This window comes from Lemur catta, chromosome 1, assembly GCF_020740605.2.
Source record: "Lemur catta isolate mLemCat1 chromosome 1, mLemCat1.pri, whole genome shotgun sequence".
NCBI lineage: Eukaryota > Metazoa > Chordata > Mammalia > Primates > Lemuridae > Lemur > Lemur catta.
Window position 1 is genome coordinate 46,568,886 of NC_059128.1, and position 20,395 is coordinate 46,589,280.

The following is a 20,395-nucleotide window of genomic DNA, read 5'->3' on the forward strand; positions in this document are numbered from 1 at the left end:
CTTCATGGAGCAACAAGAGTTCCTACCAGAGGAGAAAAGGTGTACTGCAAAGCATTCTGTTTTGTCCTGAGGAAAGAGATTCCAGATGAGAAGGAACCAGCATAAAACTCTGGCAACGTGAAAAGAAAGACTCAACATTGTTAAAATGTCCATACTGCCCAAAGTGATTTGTAGATTCAGCGCAATTTCCATCAAAATATCAAGGTCATTTTTCACAGATCTAGAAAAAGCAATTCTAAATTTCATCACATTACCTGACTTCAAATTATACACCCTCACCATATACCAATGCCTTTTAGTCCTTGCTGCTCTCTTCCCCTTCTCCATTACCATCCCCAAAGCTGATGTTATCTAGACTTGATATTTTAAATATTATATTTTTAATAATCACTATTTAAATTGATTTAATTGATATTAATTTTTATTCATCATTATTTTTTGTCATTTTTCTTTTATTCAATATAATAATTAATACTTTAATAAATATTTACTGGCATTTATCTTCTCCATGTAATAATTCTTTCAGACTGTCTATAATTGGTAAATTTTCTGATACTCTGAAAGTCTAAAAATGTCTTTACTTTGATCTCACACTTAATGATAAAGTGAGTATACAACTGTAGTTTTTAAATTCATTTTCTTCATAACTGACGATATATTATATTACAACATACATTTTCTCTTTGGAAGCATTTAAGATAGTCTCATCACCTTATGAGTTCTGATATTTCACCAGAGAATGAATTAATTTTCTTAATGTTACTTATAAATTAGGAGAGTTCTTCTAGCTTGAGCATTTGACATTATTCAGTTTGGGGCACTTTCCTTCTGTCGTTCATTGAGTTTTACCTTATGTTCATTTCCTGTTCTCTCTTTCTGAAAGTTGTCTTTGCTAGTTGTTGTCATTTCTGGAACTATTTCCCAGGCTCTTAATTTTTCTTCCATGCTTTCTATTTACTTTGCTCATCGTTGACACTTGGAAAGAATTTTTCCTGTTGAAATTACTGCTAATTAATTTTCTCTTCACCTGTACCAATGGTGCTATTGAGCTCTATATTTTGCTGCTGTTGTTGTTACTGTTTAATAAGAGCAAATGTGAATCATGAGAAAGACACAATTAAGCCACTAGAAGAAGTTATGAGATCCCTATAATCTGATTCAGGAGAAAGCCAACAGAGAATTTCTCAGAATAACAGCAGAAAAAATTCCTAGGATGATAGCTGTGCAGTAGACCCAAGAGAAAGTAATTCAGATGGAAGAAGAAGTGAGATTCCGAAAGGAATTGTTTCCAAAAGGAAAAAAAAAAAGGAGATTCATAGTTATGGGTTAAATTGTGTCCCCTCCCCACAAAAACACTATATTGAAGACCTCATCCTTAGTACCTCAGATTGTGACCTTATTTGGAAAAAGAGCTGTTGCATATGTAATTAAGTTGAAGTCATACTGAAGCAAGGCCCTTAATTCAATATGACAGGTGTCATTATAAGAACAGGAGAAGAGACACAGACACAGGAGTGGCGGGGGTGAGGGGAGAACTCCACGTTATGAAGGACTCAGAGATTGAAGTGCTGCAGCTGCAAGCTGAGGAATTCCCCCGAATCACCAGAAGCTAGGAAGAGGCAAGGAAGGATTTTCCCCTACAGATTTTAGAAAAAGCATGACCCTGCCAAACATTTGTTTTTCGACTTCTGGCCTCCAAACTGTGAGACAATAAATTTCTGTTATTTAAGCCACCAGTCTGAGGTATTTTGTTATGGCTTCCCTAAAAAACTAATACCTCCATCAATTATCAGTGGGTAGAAAGAGAACTGAATAAATTATAAAACAAGGCAATTATTAGCTAACCCAGAAAGTAATAAGGAAACATAATCACATCAGACTAAAATTTCAGCTGTGAGTAATATTTGAATAGGCATAATAACATAATCATTCAATATTGATTTAACTAAAATTTAATATAACCACAGTAAGACAATGGGAATATAAAAGCAGAAAGAATAGAATTGCCAAAGATCTCAATACTCATCTACCATAACAGGAAGTCAATGTTGTCTTCTAAAATTGATGAATGGAAAGACAACAGTGTATGTATGTTATTCAGATTTATGAAAATATGAAAATGAAAAAATCAGCTAAGTCAATGTTGCAGAGGAAGTGGGAGACTGGAAAATAGTGAAAAGAGGTGACCAGGGGATTCTGGTTTTTTTGTTTTAAATCATTTATTTCTATTAATTTAGAAAATTATGTTCATATGCTGCTTTAATAAAAGTAAAACAAAAGATATAAAAATTTACAATTTATGCAATGAAAAATAAATGAACAAAGAATAAAAAGGAATTCCTAGAAATTAAAAAGATGATAATATCCATAACGGGTTAAAAAGAGATAACATCTCAAAAATCTCCCAAAAGTTAGAATCAATATTTGAAAATACAAAATAAATAATAAAAAACAAATATGATTTTTTTAAAATTTCATTATATAAATTCCAGACAAAACGTAAAACAGAGAAAAGATAGGGGAATAAATATCTAAAGATGCCACCGGAGTCAAATCATTTAACAGCCCTTTGGGACAGTTTTTCTTTTCAGACCCATCTTGTGAAAGCCTTTATCCTCCCACACAGCTGTGTGATCCAACTTCATTGTTTTGTTTGTTTTATTTTTCTTTATATTTCTAAAACTTTTTGTGCTCTCTTTCACAACTGGCTTTTCTCATATGCCATTTTCTAAGGTATGGAAATTTAACTCTGATTTAGCTTAGGTCTCAGCTTGGATGCCTCTTCTTTCTGGAAACTTTCACTAGTACCTTTCTTCTTTTTTTCTGGGTACAGGTTCCTCTTGGCAAGCTCATAGCCCTCTCTCATGCCCATATTTGAGCACTTATAAAGCTCTGTTGTTCATTTTACTTCTCTGTATTCTAACACCTGACTGTAATCCTCAAAAAGGCAAGATTGTGTCCAAAATCCATGTCATGATGAGTTCTTACTGTGCTTTCAGTAAATGAATGAATATTCCAGTTATAACCATGGTCTCCAAGAGCATACCAACTCCTTTACTTTCTAAGTAGTTTGACTTTTCTGCAAACTTCAATTAGGCACTGAAATAACATAAATAAAGCAGAGAAATAAGATACTACTTATATACTGCTTTTCTAATACAATCTGCTTCCAATTTCAGATCTGGAAAAATTATGAATTATTGTGCATATTTTCATAACTTTGTCAGGTGGCCCAATATCTTGCTTGTAATTTAATATTCAATAATATGCTTAATCTTCACGAGATTACTCCAGTATCCTAATAATCTCAATTTATTACATAAATATTATCATAATCACGTAGAATTCTTTGTACCCAGAAACTTCTTTTTCATAGCATGATATAATTTTTAGCTTTAGCTAAAATTGTTTCTTAAATATTTTAACAAGTGCTCATTTTTGTCATGTTTGCCCCAAGGCTATAGATTCTTTCTGCTATATAAATAAAAAGTAGACTACAATATTAGGCAAACTTGAATGTATATGTGATTTCTATCTAGTATTTATTGCTTGTAGGCAGAATAAATTATTACATAAATAACACCATTCAGATAATAGTATGGTTAAGTGTTTATAGGTGCCTTTTACAAAACTGCTAAACAGTTATATTTTCTACATCATTCTTTAATTTTCAGGTCAATAGTTCAAGACCATTTGTTCACATTGAAAAAAAATGCACATTTTATTCCCTAAATTTAAAACTATAATATCCACGTACTATTACTGAGAAAAAATGTCAGGAGTGATAATTTCACATATAGACGAATCACATTCAGAGTCTTAATTCTTCAACCCCCATAAAATATTTTTTTTAATTTTTCTTTTAGTCTACAACAAAGCATTTTAGTTAATTACTCAAAGACTGTGCCAAATACAATAAGAAATACATATAGAGAATGTCATTATTATTTCCTTTTGGCCAATAATTATGAATATTTTATATGTGTTAATTTGTTTGAACAAAAAGTAATGTAACAGGAATAATATTATATTTTTGCAATTCTGCCAAGCTTTTTAAGTCTAGTAAATCAGATTTAAATTCACCTCAAGTTCTTAGAATGTCTACTTGCCACCTGGGAATGGTATCCCTAGGGATTCTGCAGACATGCTGAAAGACTGATATAATGACAAAGTGTTCTGAGAATCTCCAAAAATATTGTTGGATGAAAATAAAAAGCAAAAGATAACCAAATAATGTTTTGAAGAAAAAAAAAAAGCAGCATTGAGAATGCACTTTCATCCAAGCAAGTAAAATATACCCTAATTGTCTACCATACTTTTGCATGACTAATTGAATACTTGAAAAATAATTCAAAAGTGAAGATAGCCTAAAAACTCCAAACTCCTTGTTTATCAATATTTTGTTTAATAATTACCATCTTCATTTACTTTAATACTCTGCCAATTTTTGCCCACGGTTCAAACTAGTTCCTAACATGGACATAGCATTTTAAAGAAAAATATTTCAGAGAATGAATATACCTTCAATGATTTCCTTTTAGGATCATTTTTATCAGAAGAAACACTAGTTTATTCAGACTAGTCATGAAATTAGTTTGGTATAGATTAAGATTTATAGGTAAATGTTAACGAACTGAATTTATACATTTAGGATTATTACCTTCTAAATATTTTTGTTTATGTTTTGAATATCTTTAGGTGACACATTCGTTTCTAGGATAAGACACACATAATCAATACTTCTTAAGATATATATTTTTATAAATTACTACTAATTTTTAGCAAAAATAAATCTAAAATTTATACTACCTCTTTATGACTAATATATACTGTGATGTTTTCCCAATGTCAATTAAAATGTAACAAATAATTTTGTAAGATAGCTCTCTTCAGGAAATTCTGGCTAAAACAAGTCACATTAAATTTTATATATTTTTAGATTACCAGGACCTACTGTAGCTGTTTTTGTCATATTTTTATTTTATGGTATTAAAAAAGCATCACAAAAAATCCAGATTCTTAAATGTGCTGATGGCCCTTGTGTATTTATCTGAAAGGCAGGGCAAAGTACAAATTGACTACTTAAATGAGCCACTTGAGAAAGCAACAGGGACTAACCTCAAATAATAAGAGGTCAAATTCTGTCAAGGAAATGGATTTGCTATCCTATGATTTTTAAAACTCTTTTTAAAAAAGCCTGTTAGATTGGGGAGCAAGTTAAGCGACATGTCAAATACAAAGTGTGAGAGCTTCTGTCAGAGGCACAGTGGTGAACTGTGACTTCAGCTAAATCCATGTCTGAAGGGAAACTGGCACTGCAACCTGTATCCTTTCCCTGACAGGTTACACCATTTTGAAAATGCTTCAAATGCCCAGGGCAACATTTATATCTGTAAGGAATGTTGAATTGTTGGATAATTCCGTGGGAATTTAGTTAAATGCCCATTACTTCTCAAGATTTTGCTTAGTAGATTATTTCTGAGTTTTAGAAAAATTCACAAACTTAAAACTTATGTCCACTCATATTATCTGGTTAATTGATCTGCGGTTAGTACTTCTCATTTTTTCAAAGTCATTGTTTATTCCCACAAATTTTGCTTTCTGCAAAATCTATAACATTATAGTGTTTTTTTAAAGATACTTAGCCTTTATATACACATTAATAATGTAATTTTAGGGCTGAAATCCTAACTGCATCCAGTTCTACCAATTTCTCCCCTTTTTGGACATTTGTGTATGCAGCATGTCAATGGGAGATATATAGGATGATGTTCAGTATCAGATAGATGTTCAACATTATTTTGTTCATTAGGCAGTTGTTTTGTTAATATAAATATTAGCCCAGTTTTCATCAAAACATAAAATACCTTTAGGAAAAGGCAATTGGCAGATAATTGAGCTGTAATTGTTTGTGTTTGTACTCTTGAGGATAATCCCTATGCAATAAAGGTTATCTATTGATTATACACATCAAGAATGTGCATGTGCTGGCTGATCCTAGTTCTTTTTTTTTTTTTCTTTAACAGTGAAATGCAAATTGTTGAGTAGCCCAAATGTTCAGGCTTCACCAATCTGTAAATAAATATAAAGTCAGATCTCCATATTATAAAAGTTTATGTTTCCTCCTCATGATTGCTACATCTCAAACTTCCCAACAAGACAGAATGTTCTTCAGTTATTGCCGGGGTCCTTAAAGGAGAGTGTCACTTGTTCTTACAAAGTAGTGTGTCCCATGTAGTTGCAGCACTGGGTCTTCCTTTGTTGCTGTTTCAGTTCCCCCTGCCCAGTGTCCCTTCAATCACCCTAAAGGGATGGCCTATTTCCACCTGAGAGTGATGTTTCTTAAAACAAATAATGTCCTTTCCAGGGATATTTTTTCTGATACTCCAAAACTTCCCTCTCTGTGCAGTGTCAGGTTCTGAGTGTCAGCAGAGAGAATGGCTATCCTCTCACCTCTGAGCTAAAATTATTTATCCACGCCTTAAACCAAAAATACTTATGCCCAAAGTTTCAAAAAGTTTCTCTTGAAAATAATTTTTTCTGCTTATATCCTGCAAGTAACTCTCAAAAGCAAAAATCAACAATAAAAATCACCTCACTACAAAAATAACCTCTCTCATTCAAGCACACACAAAAACATATTTCTCTTGCTTCCTCACTCCACCCTACAAACAAATAAAGCAAACTTCCTCAGGCATATAATTGCAGCACCTCTACACCTACCAATATATATTACCTTCTAGTATCATATTAACTTCTAGTTAACTGCTTCCTTAACAACTAAATCCCAAGCTATTAAGGTGATTTGCCTAAAATGAAAAAGCACCCTCCCCAACCGAAACAATTTAATTAGCAATGACTATGCCTAGTTTAACTCAAGAAGTCTGCCAAACACATATTTACCATTGAATTAGATATAATAAAACACCAGTTCAAGTCATTTGTTGTAAATTTTTGCATTGAAATGCAATATACCTAACAACTTGATTATTTACAGGAGGATTATACTAAAGAAAAAAATGGTAGTCATCAAATACTTAAGAATGTATCAAATATTCATCTAAGGCTTTCACAGTATTATGAAAGCAACCCAAGTGCCTATCAATACATGAGTGGATCAATAAAATGTGGTGTATGTATACCATGGAATATTACTCAGCCATAAAAAATGGTAAACTAATATCTTTTGTAACAACCTGGATAGAACTGGAGACCATCCTTTTAAATGAAGCTCTCATACTTCCGTAAGAATGGAAGAACAAAACCATCCGTAATCACTACTAAATTGAAACTGACAGGTCAACGCTCAAGCACACATATGTTAGTAAAATTCAACAGAAATCAAGCAGGTGGCAGAGAGGAGGGGATGGATAAATTCACACTTCACGGATACAATGCACACTATATATAGGTGATGGACACACTTACAACTTTGACTCAAACTGTACAAGAGCAATTCATGTACCAAAACTTTTGTACCCCCGTAATATTCTGAAATAAAAGAGAGCAGAAAGAAAAAAAATTTAAAAAGTAAATATATTGAAAAAAGAAACAAGAAAAATAAAATAAAATGAAAGAGAGAAAAGACTTAAAAAAGAACAGAGCATCAGTGAGCTGTGGGGCAAACTGAAAACAGTATTTCAAGATTAGGCTTTTTGAGATAGTGCTTTGAGGAAGGAAGCTGATGTCAGATTTATTAAGCCAGAAAAAACTCCACAAAAGGCCCATAGCTTATTCTAGGTATGGCACAGTCATTTGCTGATGGTGCAGTTGAGTTGGAGGCAACAATCACAAGTGCAGCCTTGTGCGGTGTATCTATTGGTTTCTGTGGTTATCCTGTTTGTGTTGTTCCTACTTCTGGCACACTGACAACTTTCAATTTCTCATATCTTCTGAATTTAGGGTTCTGCATATACTCTTTTTCCATTATGGTCAGAATTTTTCATAATATGCGTTTTACAGATGTGGAAAACAAAGTAACTAGTTTTGTTAGGTTTACCAGCAAACGAGTGCTGAAATCAGAATAAAACCTAAAATAGCTCAACTCATAATCCTTTCTTTTTACAGTTGAGCTACCTCCATACCTGGATTCATACCATTGAGAGGAAGCATTTAATCAGCCCTTGTTTCCTATTTAAGACAACAATGTAGCATTCATATGTTTCTTTTAAGACATTGGAGCCTAGACACTATTATGTTAGAATATCTCTGCCCAAATCGATGTCTACTTATTGGAGTTTTTTAAGGAAAGAAGTAATAGAAGGTATTTGAAAGACTTCTAATCTGAAGCTGAATTAATCTCAAAACTTCACTGGGATTTTCAAACTCAAGACAGTGAATAGAGTTTAGAATTTTAAGCGAAAAGTGGTGGGAGATGCAGCACCATATTTCCCATAAGAGAAGCAAAGGGAAATGTCTTCAGAAAAAAAGCTAAAGATGAAGTAGAGTCAAGAGAAAAGGGGGAGAGAGGCCTTTGATCATTCTTTCTACTGCACTTTTTAAAATTGATCTTTAGCAGAAATGCATAAAGATTCTCTACCATAATATAATCTAAAAGTTTTCAAGGCTTTTTCGTTTTAAGTTTGTCTTGGTTTTTTTTTTTTTTTTTTTGAGGCGAAGTCCCACTCTGACACCCTGGCTAGAGTGCCATGGCGTCAGCCTAGCTCACAGCAACCTCAAATTCCTGGATTCAAGCAATCCTTCTGCCTCAGCCTCCCAAGTAGGTGGGACTACAGGCATGCGCCACCATGCCCGGCCAATTTTTTCTATATATTTTTAGTTGTTCAGCTATTTTTTTTCTATTTTTTAGTAGAGATGGGGTCTCGCTCTTACTCAGGCTGGTCTTGAACTCCTGAGCTCAAAGGATCCACCCACCTCTGCCTCCCAGAGTGCTAGGATTACAGGCGTGAGCCACCATGCCCAGCTTGTCTTGGTTTGAAATCTATTAAGTTTCCATAGAGTGAAATGAAGGTATAATTTTGTACACATATGATAGTCAGTTGACAAAATATCATTCATTCAATTGTTTATGTTTTCATAGTGATTTGGGATAACACCTTGATCAAAACAATCTGTATGATAAAATAAGTTTCATGCATCTTAGTGTGACATGCTGTCTAGATGGGAGCTGAAGTACTGATTCGTAAGAGAAATATTAAAGATCACCCTTATCTTTGAGAATACCCCGAGGTCCATTTATTGCCCTGAAAACCTTGAAAATCGTGTATAACATGGCAAGATATATTTTGAAATTACTATACTATAATCATATATATAAGGGAAATCCATTTTATTTTTGTGCTGTTTAGTGAGTAAATTATATGATTAAATGTATTCATCAAAATAAATAGTAAAATAAACATTTATTTAAAATAAGTTATATTTTAACTAATATTCTCACAATAAGTAGGAAAAAACAATACTTAATAAACATTTAAATTATTCAGTTATTATATAGTAGTGACAGGCTTGTTCCCGCATATGGGACTGAGTCCACATTTTTCTTCCTTTGGAAATATTATCTGCTTTCTCATTAACCTAAATATAAAGAAACTAATACAAAAAGTTTCAAATTTCTACATTTTTAGTATGACTTGTATGTTTTTATAAGAAAATACAGTGTTGGCATAGTTTATGTAAATATTTATTTTTATAGCTTTGCAATTGATAACTATTGTTCTATAGAACAGTATTTATTATCGTTTAAAAAAGTCACATTTTTAAGAAAGAACTTTCTAGAAAATAATATTTCTTCCTACGCATCGCTGAAAAAAGCATTTATCTGAGTATATATCTAGTATTTAGATCATATCAAATAGTACCCAATTGGCCATGACTCATTTCATCTATAGTTTATCTCCATATCTTTTTACTACTGCCTGCCTACGTTTTATTTTAAACATCATAGATGTGTATTCCAGTGTTCTCAATATGAAGAGCAGTTGGTATTTCCATTCTTGTGTGGTGCTTCTCTTTCTTACTTATCTATGCTTGTCATCAATTATGTATTTTTCTGTTTTTTAACATTAAATAAATCACTTATTACCTGAAGATTTAATTAATTGCCATTTTGCATCACTTTCCACATCATTAATAAAGCTCATGTTAAGATTGATCCCTGTACCAGCTCCCTTCCACTTGACAGTCTGCTATTTTTCATGATTCTTTGTTTACTGTCCTTTACCGTATTGTCAATCTTTCTGACAATACTCATAGCACAGGTACTGTGAATTAATTTTTCAAGCATAATAATGCGAGAAATATGAAACAATTTTAAGAATCTTATAATGTTGGATTCTCCTAAAGCAAAATTCTATCATTGCTTACAAAAGATATTTATGAAGTTATTTATCATTAATATGAGAAGAAAATAAAATCACAATTCTTAATCTAATGTAATAATATTTTAGTACTTTCTGTTATAATAGATATATAGTAAAATAGTAGTAAAATGTGATTGTAAATTTTATCAGGTTATTTAAACCATTTTATGAACAGGCTTCACTCTTATTCATTTGTATTTATCTTTGAATGCAAAACTGGCTCTCTTGCTGTTTTGCTTTCCAATTATGAACTAGTCGCAACTAATTAATCTAAAATATTTCCCAATTTTCTAATTGTATATAAAATGGTATCATTTATTTCATAGAAAGACTTACAAATACAGCATCCTACACACAGGAGATATCTTCCTCTAGTTTATAAAAGGAGATACATTTAATGATTAGTGCATTGTCAGTTTCCTCTGGGAATTTCCTATAACTTTCAATCAATATTCTTTGGGTTCATCAGTCAAACAATTTTGTAAAAGTATACAATTTTACCTAATATCTCCTAGACAATCTATCTCATCAAAGATACATGTTTTGTTAATTTTAAAAGTATGTTTTTTATAATCTCCTGTTTTACTGATGTAATATTTGTATGAATTTCTATTTATTTTTTCAAGGTAGATGTTTCTGCTTCATCAAAGGGAAGAAACACTGGTTATACTTGATTTAACTGTACTTAAATGACAGCAATGCCTACAACTTTATGATGATATCAGTTCACAATTATACAACAATTTCCTGAAATCTAAATTAATAACATTAGCCCAGGTGTTGTCAAATGTTTTAAATAAATAGAATACCTTTTTCAAATGAAATCATAACACCTCAACATATATAGCATAAAAGCAGACGTCTCTATCGGAAACAGGTGCAAGGGTTTGGAGGTCTTCTTCCATTTGTGTCTCTAGACCGCCAGGCTTGTCCACATCACACACCCTAACGCATCTCCAGAGAACTCTCATATGGTAAGAATATCATTTTGTTCCTCAGGAAAGGTGGCATGGAGATGTATGGATTGAGAAATACACATTCAGAGGCAGATCAATGGTCCATGCCAAGTGTTAGCAGAATAACAATTAGACACACACACACACACACACTCACACTCACACTCATTTGCTTAAGAAATCTGAAAATGTTCTGCAGGAACAGAGTTTATCCCAAGGAAGATTCTACTTTGTTAGCTGAGATGTGCCAAATGTACTTTTCTAATGGACCTGAAATTTTTCATAAAGTCTATTTGTAATTAATTTCATATAGTGGTTTACATATGACATATGAAGCATTTTGTGCTGCATTTATTTTCCAATTTAATTTAATATGCTCGAGAATAATAATAGTTTATATATACATATATCACTGAAATAAACTTACTCTAAGATGCTTTGTGAAAAAAAATTGTTTTCTTCATTTTTCATGCAGCTTAACAATAAAATCTTAAGCTAATACTTAAGCTAATCCAAATAAAGAAATAAGTAAGCTACACAAGAAAATTACATTTTTGAGAGAATTTCCCTAGTATCATTTGAAACTAAACATATAGAAGAAAAATAATTCTTCACTGAAGTAAAATTAAATCTGAAAATTGATTTATGCAATGGAATTATGTAAAAAATATAGTTTGTTCTTACAGAGAAGTAAATTACATGGTTAATAAATAGTGATATTTTCAGTGCTTCTTTAGAAATATGCCATCAATTTCTGGATCATGTAGCTTTGGAAATTTAGATTTGTCAAAAAGTGTATTAATATTTCAACTTCCAACTGTTCATTGTAAGTTAAATACAGCATACTTGACAAACTAAAAAATGTTTTATGACAACTCATGTCATTTAGTATGTTTCTTTCCTTGATATTTGCTTGTTATATTTGACAAAGCTTTGAAATTAGTTGTATTGTCTGTGTAAAGGCACATACTTAGCTACTGATTTTAATTATTCAGAATAAAAAGTAAAAGGGTTTTTTTCACTCCGAACTGTGCTCATAATTTGAAAGTGTAACTAATATAATATACTCATTTAATTGAGGGTGACCTGATGAGACTGTTAAGTCTTAGATTTTCAGCGTTTTTTTTTTTTTTTTTTTTTACAGTTTTTCGCTTCCTTGGACCCAAGAAAGAGAGGCACCTAGTTGCCTGGACCCATGGTTTAGAAGGCCCAGTTGTGGCTCACATTCAGCCTTGATCCTTATCACGATCCTCCCGACAATGTGAGGAGTCTTAAGAGTCAAGGAGATGATGCTCCCTCTTAGGTCTGTGGCTTGCCTTTTAATCTATTCTGTGGGTATACAGGAACCTGGAATTTCCTGTTCCAAAGAACTACTGCCAGAAGAGTCCAACCACTGCAGAGGATTGTACACCTTTAAACCTGAGGGTAACTAGGAGGCAGCTGTTGCCTTGAAAAGGAAAGAAAGGGGGAGACCCTTGGGGGACAAGTGGAGGGACCATGGTAGAGAATAAGAGAAATTTAGGAGCCCTTCTTCCCTTAACATCATATTTTGGCATGGAACTCTGAGGATTCCAAGAAGTATAAATTCAAACATGAACATCCATGTTTTTATGAAGATATTTATGAAACTAGGAGGATACAGCATATTTTATAATATAAACTGTTGCTTTATTTTGTAACTTTTAAATACAGTCATGGGCCACATAATGATATTTTGGTCAATAACAATTCACATATACAAAAGTGGTACCATTAAATGATAGATTCCTATCGCCTAGTGATAGCTGGATGATGCTGACCCTGTGTTAGCCTAGGCTAATGTGTGTGTCTACTCTGTTAATGGTAAGTGCCCTATACAGGTTTACCATTTTTCATCTTTTATACTATACTTTCACTATACCTTTTCTATATTTAGATATGTTTAGAGACACAAATACTTACCATTTGGTTACAATTGCCTACAGTATTCAGTACACTAACATGCTGTACAGGTTTGTAGCCTAGGAGCAATAGGCTATACCACATTGCTTAGGTATATAGGCTACATTGTCCAGATTTGTGTATGTGCACTTTGTGATGTTTTCATGAACACAAAATCACCTAACAACACATTTTTTTTAACGTACCTCCATTGTTAAGCAACGCATGACTGTATTTATTTATTTATTTTTGAGACAGAGTCTTGCTCTGTTGCCCAGGCTAGAGTGCCGTGGCATCAGCCTAGCTCACAGCAACCTCAAACGCCTGGGCTCAAGCGATCCTCCTGCCTCAGCCTCCCAAGTAGCTGGGACTACAAGTGTGCGCCACCATGCCCGGCTAATTTTTTTCCATATATATTTTTAGCTGTACAGATCATTTCTTTCTATTTATTTTTTTTTTAGTAGAGACGAGGTCTCGCTCTTGCTCAGGCTGGTGTATTTATAAATACGATACAAGAATCCCTCTCTATACTCTGGCTCCAGGCAACCCAATGTCAGAACTTGATTAAAATGACAATCTACACAGCAAGTAAAGAAAGAAATAGGTTGAGGTAAGCCGTCTTAATTTACAAGTGATTCAAATAATTTAATATCCAAATATTTGATTTGTTTTTAGCTTGTTTTGCCTCCTCTGGGTAAGCTGAATTGACAGCAAGTATGGTCTTATAATATGGCAAAAATGGACATATTGACTAATTTTTTTATCTATTTGGGAATGGGTGAGAATTAAATGAATAATAGAAAAGTTTTTATTCCTTTTATTTTTATAATCATACATCATATTATATATTCATTTGTATGTCACAGATGTATTATATAAAATATATACATATATGTCATACTGGTTAATATTTTTGAGACCTTACTAGAGTTTAGAATAAATTCTTCCTAATTCTTTAATTTGAGATTCTAAATAAAATTATTTTGATTCAAATGCTGAATGATCACTGGGGAAAATCACACATTACATGAGGTCTTACTGAAAGAAACAGAAGACTCATAAAATTAAGTGGTGCTCTTATATGTCCCAGGAGATACTGAGTTATCTTCCAGAAAACAAAATATTTTAATATATTTTCTTAGAAGTTATTCATGAGGTAAAAATATTCTATTAATGTAAGAACTCTAAGTGATATAAACACTTCCAATCTGAAAGTATATACAATAATAGGATTTTGATGATCATGAATTATATATGATTATATTTTTATGGATTTTATCTGAGCACCAATCTAATATGTGATTCATTTTCAAAATGTGTTGGATGGAATACATTTTCAAGGTTCATTTATTCAAGATGATATTCAAGTCACATAAAATACAAATAATTTCTTAAGAATTATAGAGATAAAAGTCTCCAAAACACCAGAGTTCACATGGCCTCCTATAGTAGAGTTCTTTTATTAAATTATACAATATTGTTAAATAGTATTTTTCCAGAGTCTAATACACATCTTAAAAAAATCAAGTGTATTCTATAATCTGATTACTCAACTTAATCTCCTCAGCCAGCATACAAGGGAGAAAATTTTTCCCTAAACTTTTTCCCTAAAATTTTCTGCAGTGAATGGGTGTATTAAACCCTCTCCCACTTCTCATTCATCCATTCATTTGTACATTCGACATTCATTTATTCAACAAATTATTAATTGAAAGGCTACCGCATGGCAGAGATATACTATGTACTGGGAAACAAGCATGTGTACACACATAGACAAACAGATTACTACATAACGAAGTTAAGAATATAGCAAGGAAGACAGATACATAATTGTATTTAATATAGATTGCTAAACTTTCTGTTAGAAGAAAGCCCTTTCCTGAATGTTTCTATCTGGTAAAAGTTATCAAGGTAAACTCATTTTTTCTTCAACATGGACAATATGATTTCTTTCAGTATATTAAAGTTACTTCATGGTTGTATATACACTATACATGTATTCATATACCACTACTCCCCAAACAAATCAACTAATTGAAATTAACTGATTCAGAATTGCCATGGATGTTATAATTAACAAATAAGGACATGAAAATAGTTGTAATAACTCTATATGTGCAAAAGCTTAGTAGAAAATGAAAGATATTGAAAAATTTTAATGATGAAAATTTTAATATCTATTATTAAAAAACTAGATGTGATTAAGAGTAGTTTAGACATTACAAAAGAAAAAATTAGTAAGCTTGAAGACATAGTAGTCCAAAATGAAACACAAATAGAAATAATACTGAAAGAAAATGAACAAAGCATTAGTGAGTTGTGGGACAAATTTAAATGACCTAATACTTGTGTAATTGTAGTCCCTGCAGGAGAAGGTGTAGCATACAGGTACGAGAGAGAAAAATACATGAACATTTTTTCTAATTTGAAAATTATAAACTTAGAAATCACCCAAAAATCTGAAAAATTTCAATCACAAGAAATATGAAGAAAAATATACCAAAACACATCATAATCAGTTCACTCAAAATTGGAAATTTTGAGAAAAGACAGAAAGAGAGAAAAAACACAAATCACACACATAAAAACAAAAATAAGGATTGCAGCATATTTCTTTTTGAAAATATTGCAAGTGAAAAGACAATGAAGTGGCATTTTTAAAGAATTGAATCAACAAAAATATCCCTGTAAACCTAGAGTTCTGTATCTAGTGAAAATCTCTTTCAAAAACCAAAATAAATTAAAGACTTTTTAGACATTCAAAAGCTGAAAAAATTAATCTCCAGAAGGGCTGCACTACAAGAAATATTAAAGGAAGTCTTTCATGAAGAAAGTTATACCAGATGGAAATACACATCAACACAAAGGAATGAAGAGCACTGATGATGGTAACTATATGAGCACTGATGATGGTAACTATATGAGGTAAATACACTTACATACTATTTAAAAATCTTTAAAAAGAGCAAAAAAGTCTAGGAGAGAAAAAATGGAATTACACTGTTGTAAGGCTTATTATATATGAAGTGATATGATATCATGTGAAGGTAGACTGAAATAAGTTAAAGATACATAGGGCAAACCTTGAAGCACTACTAAAATAATAAAACGAGTTATGGCTAATAAACCAGTAAAGGACATAAATGGAATTATACTCATTTGATTCAGAGAAATAAACACAAAGAAAGAAGGTAAAAGAGACAGAATAGATGGGATGAATAGAAAACAAATAGCAAGATTACAGATTTAAATGTAACCATATTGATAGTCACATTAAATGTAAAAATGATCTAACCACCATACTGAAAAGGCAGAGATTATCAGATTGGATAAAAAAGTAAAAACCACCTATATGTTACCTCACCAAAACAAAAACAAACAAAAAACACTTTAAAGACAAGTAGAGAGTAAAAGCAATGCATATTTTTGGGTCCTCTGGAACTCAAATGTTTAATAAAACTTGCCCTGTTTTCCAACAGGAAATAAAGAATTTGCAGTTCACACTGGCACATCTCCCCAGGGGTCAATGTCAAGCACATTACTGACAGGTAGACAACACTGGCAGATTACTAACTGTTCCTGTTAGACTTAAATGGATTTATGCATTTTCTGGGTTTGACTCTGTAAATTAGTGACTGAAGCCAATTCCTCTTATGCTATATATAAATTACTAAAACCAAAAATACTATAAGAGTTTGGAACTCCTACCTGCATTTCATAAAACCAAGGCATTCACTTCATTTCCTACTTGGTAAAACAATGAAAGAAGAAATATCCCATTCAGTGGACCAATCATATTCCTCACTACCCTCAAAACAATGAGATAACCACGAATTAGAATAAACAAGTGAAAATCTTCTAGAAAAAATGGTGGAAACGGCAATCACAAAGAATTAAAGTGTTGGTTCACAAACCTCCAGTACTGTGTTTTACAACTTAACATGAGGCAGCTAAAGATAGATCTCCATTATATAAACTCTTCTGCTTTTTGGTGAAATTGGGGAACAGGAGCTGAAAGATGCTATAGGAACTTAACAGAAATCTTTCCTATCTTACTATAACTTTTCAATGCCAGATTTAATCCTTGCACTGGCTATAATTAAGGATCCCAGAGGCTAGCAATGTTTCAAAACAGAATATTTTGTTTATTAAATTGAACTATCATTCTAGCTTTACTCTAATTTAAAAAATAAGGCAAATTATTTTCCATTTTTGAATCCAAGCATATACAATGCAATCAGTTATAGCTAAGTGAGGAAATATTAATCTACCTCTAAAAAGACACTGACAAAAGTCCCAACACTGCACATTATATGGAAATTTGTCTGCTGAAGGTGACGGAAAAGTAGAAGAGAATGGACTTTGGAATGAGAAAGCACTGGTGGTGGCTTCAAATCCATTTGCTTAGCTCTTTCGGTAAAAATTAAAATCATAACATTTTATTCAGCTAATTTTATTTTCCAAATGCTGTCACAGTAGTAGCTCCTATCCCACATGCTTTTTTGCAATATGACTTTACCACTGCCTTCTTCAAGAGGTAACGTGTAATCCTTCTCCTCTTGAATCTGGGCTGGCCTCAGTGACTTGCTTGTAAACGACAGAATGTGGCAGAAGTGATGCTACATGATTTTTTAGACTAGGTCAGAAGGAGGTTTAAAGTTTCTGGCTAGGTCCCTGGGAATGTTTGTTTCCCAGAAACTCAGTTGCCATTCTGTGAGAAGCCCAAATCTCATGAAGTCATAGTTGGGATCTCCAGTTGACAACCCTAACTAGCCTAGCCTTTGACTCCTCCCAACCCAGGCAGCAGACATTTGAGTGAAGTCCCTAGATGATGTTAGCCCACAGCAATTTGAATAACTCCTGCTATTCAAGTGGGAAGCCATCAAGGCCCCAAATATCATGAAACAGGGATATGCCCTCATATCTTGACCAAGAGAATTAGTAAGCATAGTATAATGGTTGTTGTTTTATATTATTAAGTTTGGGGTAATTTTAAGGATTGAGATATTAAAGAAGATAAGATATAAAGATACCTAACTTATTAAATACCCATTTTCAGCTCTCACTAAGGGTAAATTTTGTTATTTTATTTCCTCTAGTTCAAGAGCTCAAATTAGAGTTGATAATGTACCAAAACTGTAAAATGCCCTAAATATTATAGGAATAATAAGAATGACAAAATAGATCTCTTTGGATAAAGCACTGTACAGTTTTTAAAATTCCCATTTTAATGGCTAGTAAGCCTTTTATTAATATTTTAAAGTCATGTACAGTGAATGAAATAAAAATTCAATTTCATATTATACCTGATTTTCCTATGTAGTTTAGTGGGTTTTTGTTGTTGTTGTTGTTTTTTGGAAAGTCTTTGCTTTCTTTTGAATGTTAACACCCAGTAATAATGATGACTTTGTTAGTGACACAGTTAGGGGAGTAAGCCTTGATTCATAGGAACAGTCACAGCTAAGCTGGGAGCCTGCAGTTTTCTCAGCATGATCCTTGTATAGTGAACTCTTCAGGACAACATGCTAGTTCATTAAATCATTCCTCTTCTAGCCAATTTAACTACTACTTCACACAGATTTCCCTAAAAATGCAATCATTGTTACTTTCTGTTGTATATACTTCTAAACATAAAATGTTTTGGTTTTTGCTAAAAAAGCAAATTAGGTAGCACTCATTTTGTTCAGGATGGAGCACTAGTTCTAGAACAAACATGGATTATTCTTGTTGTAAAACAGGACATGATAACTTACAACATTACTCCACTTCTCATATCCTAGAGGCACTGTTAAGTTTGCACACCCTGGGAGAATGTTACAGCAGATATTAAATTATTTTTAATACTTAACGCCTGTTGGAAATATTTTAATTTCCCAAACATGGCTAAAAGGAAATGGTAAAGATTAAAATTTACATAGAAATATATAACAATTATTAACAAATATTTGCCTCAGTTTTCCTGACTTATACCATCTGTGAATAAAAAAACAATGATAATAATAATTATTATAAATCATATTTCAAAGAATAGTAGGAATGCAAGTCACCTTAAAATCCTCCCAACTGATTCAGAATGATACCATAGGCTTTTTGGCTATAATGTGACATTTAACTTTTCTCTTTAATCATGTTAGCTGTTATAATGACATTTGATGACACATTTTTGTCTAAGGCCTATATTCTGCATCAAAATATGTTTTACAACATATCTAAAAGAGAATTTTTATTGGGAGTATATCACATTCCTCTGTTGGACAAGTGGAAAATTTATTCTTCTACTCAAAAATTGGAAATAGAGTCTTACTTAGTTCTACTATATATGCATATCTAGAAGTTCATTTTAAAACAATTTAAATGTGAATGAAATATTTTATCAGACTAAAGTTCACTTGCAGAATTTGTATCTGATTCCTCAAAGTGGCTTCCTTCTAGTCTTTTCACATACCCAATAAACTTTATATATTTGCTTTCCCTGTGTATGTGTAATGTCTGGAGGAAGTAAAATTGTTTCTAAGTGTGTGTGTGGGTTTATGTTAAAATCTTTTAAAATCTTTTAGGTCCTAGTAAGAGGGAAAGGAGAAATACTTCATTTACTTTTTTTTTTTTTTTTTTTTTGCCAGCTAAGCGGTACAGTTGTGTGTAAGTAAGACTTAACTACAGTTGGAGGTTTCTTTTAGCAGGGGGTTTCATGACTGTAGTGAAGATATCCCTTCTTGTGTGTTTGTTTAATTGCTTGTTTTACTATAGATTCACATCACTTGAGGTGTTAGCTTCTTTCTGCACTTTGCAAAAGTGACCCTATTAGGAATCAGTGCATCAGGACTCACCAAACCTGCTCCACCCTCACATACATATAGAATATTAATAAATACATTAACTTATCTTGCAACCTAAGCCCCGTTGGAAATTGAGACTGCTGAGTCCTTTGACCTCTCACAGTGTCCTGCAGTTTTGAGTTTCAGGTGGATTTCTGCTAGTAAAATTATAACTTTAAATGCTCAGACTAGAAAATAAGAAATGTCTAAAGTTGACTATGTTAGCTTCCACCTTAAGCAACTAGAAAAGAGTGCAATAAGTAGGAATAAGAATAAAAATAAGAGTTAAAATTAAAGAAATAGAAAACAAAAAATAGAGACAAGCAATGACAACAAGCTATTTCTCTTTAAAAGATTAATGAAATTGATAAGTCATTAGAAA